General features: G+C 38.8%; 1 long non-coding RNA gene across 1 annotated transcript in view; it reads left to right on the top strand.

Moving 5' to 3' along the window:
- The first annotated feature begins 432 nt into the window (after window positions 1-432).
- LOC129461822 (uncharacterized) overlaps window positions 433-6000 on the top strand; it is a 65734-nt gene continuing 60166 nt past the window's right edge. The window contains exon 1 of the long non-coding RNA XR_008650698.1: window positions 433-466. This is a non-coding gene — a long non-coding RNA (uncharacterized lncRNA). The remainder of the gene's footprint in view (window positions 467-6000) is intronic.

The raw sequence follows: 6000 nt of genomic DNA, 5'->3' as shown, positions 1-6000 counted from the left end.
TACCAGTCTCCTGAGTAATCTACCTAATTCAGTATCCTTTCATTTAATTGAAACATTATTTTCTCTCTGTTAGCCAGGGCACTCAAGCTGGTATAGCAGTGTTAATCTTTCAGCTGATTTCCATCTTTGCAGAATTACCTTTCTAGCAATTAGACCCACTGGTATAAATTTGCTTTGCTCCTTCCTGGAGTTCAACATTAAAATGGAAATCTCCAAGCTCAACACGTTTTCCTCCAGGCTGACCCAGGGCAGGTATTAATTAACTGGGGTGTCGTGAGAAGGTTGAGCTGAAAAAGCCAAGTAGGAGAATGCTACTCTTGGGATATCTCTGCGGCCAGCAGACGGACTAAAGAGGGTGAGACCCGGATGGAGAAGAATCACATTTAAAGTTACGTGAAATGACCGCACTATTAGTGAACCGGGGAGCAGAACAATGGTTATTCTGCAAGTACATCAGTACGTTCAGGTAACAAATCTTTTGCATCCTTTGTTGAAGTCTGCATGTAGCTAATTTGTGAACATTCTCTAAGACACACAGGGTTACAGTGGTAAACTGTCTCAGCTTGTTGGGGACTGAGAGATTTTGGGACCAGAGAGACTTTCTGGGTAAAATTGTCAAAGTCCTGCAAAAACTAGGATGTGTTGGTCACCCTGTTAAGTCCAAGTTGTTGTTTTAAGCAGTCTCATTCTGTCACCCAGGCTGGAGTGCAGAGGCATGATTTTGGTTCACTGCAACCTCCACCTCCCAGGTTCAAGCGATTCTCCTGCCTCAGCCTCCTGAGTAGCTGGACCACGGCCGGCTAATTTTTGTAGTTTTATTGGAGACAGGGTTTCACTATGTTGGCCAGGCTGGTCTCAAAATTCTGACCTCAAGTGATCTGCCCGCCTTGGCCTCCGGAAGTGCTGGGATTATAGGCGTGACATGCCAGTTGATTTCTCACATTTCTTGCCAAATGGCAACAATAAGTTGATACTCACCCCTTATTTTTCTGTCATTTGACTTTTTCTGAAATCTGGTGTCTGCTCCTACAAAAACAGAGAAATTAACCCTGGATTTTCAAGGTGGACAGGATTGCTAATTGTCAAATCCAGTGACCTTCTCTTAGAACTTGCCCTCTCTCTAGCATTGAACACGACTGAATACATCTCTTTTTTGAACTCTCTTCATTTGATTTCTAGAGCTGTGAAATTTTCTTATTCTTCTTTCTAACCATGTCTCTTTCTCCATTGCTTGAATTTCCACCGGCAGGCATGCCTCTTCTTTCTCTGCAGTTATTCCTGTAGACGCTGCTGGTAATCTGCCTATTGCCTCTCCTGCATTTTATGCTCTGCTTTATGCTGCCAGGGCTGGGAGTTAGCAAATTCTTATTTCCTTGGGTTCACTCGCCAGCTGGTTTGCCATTTGGCTCTGTCAGTAGAGGCACCTGGGGGAGGTCAGAAGGCAGGAGAAACTAGAAACCTCCTTCTCCTGACTCCAGCAGTGTGGCAGTGACTCACAGGGACAGGTAGTTGCCATTGTCACAACAGAATGTAGGGGATTCTAGTCTCCAGAAGCCTGGGCAGGGGCGTGTCTTCCCAGAAGCTCCAGCTGTGGTCAATGGTGAGTCTGGAACTAAATTTTGATAGCTTTTCCAATAGCACAGAAGCCAGTGAAGCTGAAGGCTCCACTTCAGGCACATTCAACACTTGCATCCTCTGGCTATTGGCAACCCCAACTGTTGCTCTTCTAGTCCTTTCGATATTGTCATAACCAATTCTGTGCCCTCAAGTGTGAAATATACAGAGTGGCTGGTGGTTTCCTGACTGAGTCTTGACTGATCTACTCTTGGGCTTTCAATTCTTTTTTTTGTTGGTTTGTTTGTTTTTGGTGGTGGGGTTGGAGCCTCACTCCGTAGCCCAGGATGGAGTGCAGTGACACGGTCTCGGCTCACTGCAACCTCTGCCTCCCAGGTTCAAGTAATTCTCCTGTCTCCACCTCCTGAGTAACTGGGATACAGACACACGCCACCACGCCTGGCTAATTTTTGTATTTTTGGTAGGGATGGGGTTTCGCCATGTTGTCCAAGCTGGTCTCAAACTCCTGACCACAAGTGATTCACCCGTCTCGGCTTCCCAGAGTGGGGTTTCAATTCTTAATGATATATAAAAGACTCGACCTCGGGCCTGCATCAAAAACCACGGTCAGGACCTATCCACATGGTTGTAATGCTAGTTTATACTATGCTAGTCGTCATCCTACAGCTCTTGATCTTCCTTCCCAATTACTAAAACAGCGACTAGTGATGAAGCTATCATTCTTCTATTTATTGTGGACACTTGCCACTCCCTCGCTTCCAAAACCTAATCAATCACCAATTCTTTTCTTTTTATTAGAAAAACAAAATTATTTCACATGGGTCATTTTGTTTCCTTTCCTTGGTTTTGGCCTCTGTAACGTCAAGTCTGAACAAAAGCAATATCTTTCTCATTTGTTAAGAAAATACTATTAATACCTGCTGTCTTGTAAAGTAGTGGCTACCCTGGAGAAAGTACTTATTTACATGATTTCCAGACAAATTGCCTTGACTCTAGGATACATGCTGTCTCCTCCTGCAGATGAGGTGACTGAAGCTTAGAGGTTAACTTTTCAAAAGTCACAGGGGTGTTAAGTGCAAGAGCCTGGATCTGAACCTAGGTCCTCGTCACTCCATTTTTTCCTTCAGTCCCTCCCTTTTTAGTCTCTTCAACATCAAATCTGTCACATAACTAGCCTGGTTAATATTCCTAAAGTTTACTTTTAAATCACCTGACTCATAGACAGGATTCAGTAAATACTGAATGAACTGAACATACTACTCCTCTAATTAAACACTTTTAAAATAAAGTTTTAACAGCTTGATTGAGGTACAAAAGGCATATAATAAACTACACGTATTCAAAGTGTACAGTGTAATAGTTTTTGACATATACAAACCTGTGAAATTAATCATTACCATAATCAAGATAATGAATGTCTCCATCATTTCCTAAAGGTTCCTCATGCCCTTTCTCATTTCTCACTCCCACCTCTCTCCGTACCTACCCCCTAATCCTCCAGTGATTCCCAGGAAAGCACTGATCTGCTTTCTTTCACATAGATTTGTTTGCATTTTCTAGAATTTTATATTAATGGAATCAGACAGTGTGTAAGATTTTTTTCTCTAGCTTCTCTCACTCAGCGTACCTATTTTGAAACTCATCCATGTTATTTCAAGTATTGCTATTTTTATTGTTAGTGATAGCCCATTATATAAACATTAATTTGTTGATTCATTCACTTGATGATAGCCACTTAAGTTTCCAGTTTTTAGCCATTATAAATAAAGCTTCCATTCAGCATTCACTTATTAAGTCTTTGTCTAGGCATATGCTTTTGTTTCTCTTGTGTGAATGTATAGAAATGGCATGGCTGGGTCATGCAGTATGTGTATGTTTAACTTTTTAAGAAACTGTCAAACTATTTTCAAGTGGTTGTATCATTTTACATGCCCACTAGCAGTGTATGAAAATTCCTGTTGTTCCACATTCTTGTCAACACTTGGTATGAACGGTCTTTTCAATATTAGCCATTGTAAAAGGTATGGTAGTATCACATAATGGTTTAAATTTTCAGCTTCCTAATGACTAATAATGTTGAGCATCTTCATGTGCTTTTTGTCATCCATACATCTTTGCTGAAGTGTCTGTTCAAATATTTTGCCCACTAAAAAATTAAGTTGTTTGAATTTGAGATTTCTCATTATATTTTAGATTTCAATTCTTTATCAGATATGTGATTTGCAAATATTTTCTCCTAGTCCATGTCTTGTCTTTTCATCATTGCCTTCTGAAGAGCAGAATTTCTTACTTTTCATGAAGTCCAGTTTATCAAATTTTTGTTTAGTGCATCATGTTTTGGTATTATATCTAAGAAAGTTTGACCTAACACAAATTCACAAAGATTTTCTCCTATTCTTTTTCCTAGAGGTTTTAGACTGCCAGGTTTTACATTTAGCTCTGTAATTCATTTCGAGTTAACTTTTATATACAGTTGTATTGGTTGAGATTTAGTTTTTGCCAATGAATCTCCCATCTTTTTAGCACCATTTATTGAAATGATTGTCCTTTCTCTATTTAACTGTCTTTGCACCTTTGTTGAAAATCAATTGACCATATTTATATGGATCTGTTTCTTCTCAGTTCTGTTTCAATGATCTATTTGCCTATGTTGATGTTAATACCACAATCACTCTAATTTTTAGATCAATCTTGATGTTAGGTACTCTTAAGTCCTCCAACTTTATCTTTTTGAAAGTTTTCTGGTCTATCTTAGGTCTTTTGTATTTCTATGTGAATTTTAGAATCAGCTTGCCAATTTCTACAAGATCTTGCTAGGATTTAGTTGTGATTGTATTGACTCTGTACATAATTTTAGGGGGAATTGACTCCTTGATAATATGAAGCCTTCCAGTCTATAAATGTGGTGTGTTTCTCCATTTGCTTAGATCTTCTTTAATTTCTCTCAGCATTGTCTTATAAATTTTATTATATAAATTTTATGTATCCTTTCGATGTTAATATAAATGGTATTGATTTTTTTAAAAATTCATTTTCTGAATGTTGTTAGTCCATAGAAATACAATTTTCCCCAAATCTACAAACTTGGTAAACTCACATTAGTGATTTTAAAAGAGATTATATAAGATGTTGTACATAGACTATGATGTAACCTACTAATAAAGACAGTTTTACCTCTTTCTTTCCAATCTGGATGTCTTTTTTTTCTTGCCTTATTAAACTGGCCAGAACCTCTAATATTATATTGAGTAGAAGTGTTGAGAGTAGACATTGTTGTCTTTTTCCTGATCTTAAGGGGAAAAGCCTCCAGTATCTTCATTTTAAGTTTATTGTTTGCTATAAGTTTCTTATAAGTTCCCTTTATCAGACTAAGGAAATTTCCTTCTGTTCCTAATTTATCAAAAAGTTAATCTTATTTTCATGTGTTCCTATAAATATTCTTGAACTTGGTCAAATATTTTTTCACTATCAATTCCTGGCTTTTGAATTTCAAAAGCCTGTGTCTCATGGTCATAAGAATAACTCATGTTTATATAAAATAGATTTTGCAGAAGTGCTCACTGCTCTTCTGCTCACTCCAGCCTTTCCTACTTGGCTAAAGAGGAGAAAGAATGAACAGGGAGGGAAAAGGGAAGCAGACCTGCAAGGACTTCTAGACAGGGGCCACTTCTTCTTCTAGCCTCTAATCCAATGAGTAGGAAGTTCCTGGAACAATGAGTTGGCCAGCGTTCCGTCGTATTTATCATGTTATGCCTTTGCTACCATGTTAGTTGATCTTGCTTTTACAAATGGTTATTCACTTCATCATGTTACTGGTTAAGTGGATATTTTGCTTTTTTTTTTTTTTTTTTTTTTTTTTTTGAGTTGGAGTCTTGCTCTGTCGCCCAGGCTGGAGTACAGTGGCGCAATCTCAGCTCACTGCAAGCTCCACCTCCCGGGTTCATGCCGTTCTCCTGCCTCAGCCTCCGGAGTAGCTGGGACTACAGGCGCCCGCCACCTTGCCAGGCTAATTTTTTGTATTTTTAGTAGAGATGGGGTTTCACCGTGTTAGCCAGGATGGTCTCTATCTCCTGACCTCATGATCTGCCTGCCTCGGCCTCCCAAAGTGCTGGGATTACAGGCGTGAGCCACTGTGCCCGGCCAATATTTTGCTTTTACATTTATTTAATACCATCTAGCTTTTTATTATTTACTTAAAAAATTTAAAAAACTATTTAAGAGAATGTTCATCTTGTCTACTTAATCTTAAATCTAAGATTTTTATGATAAAATCTAACATTTTATTATTTGTTTTATCTTCAGCTTACTTCAAAATTGAAAGCAAGAATCATTGACTTGAGGGTGGGATCTGTGAGAACTACCTATAGATTAAGCAGAAATGGCTGGAAGACTCCATTTCCCAGGGTCCTCTTCAGTAGATTTTTC

Source organism: Symphalangus syndactylus, chromosome 14, assembly GCF_028878055.3.
Source record: "Symphalangus syndactylus isolate Jambi chromosome 14, NHGRI_mSymSyn1-v2.1_pri, whole genome shotgun sequence".
Classification (NCBI taxonomy): domain Eukaryota; kingdom Metazoa; phylum Chordata; class Mammalia; order Primates; family Hylobatidae; genus Symphalangus; species Symphalangus syndactylus.
Note: the sequence above shows the minus strand (reverse complement) of the source record. Positions and strands in the feature narration are given on the sequence as shown.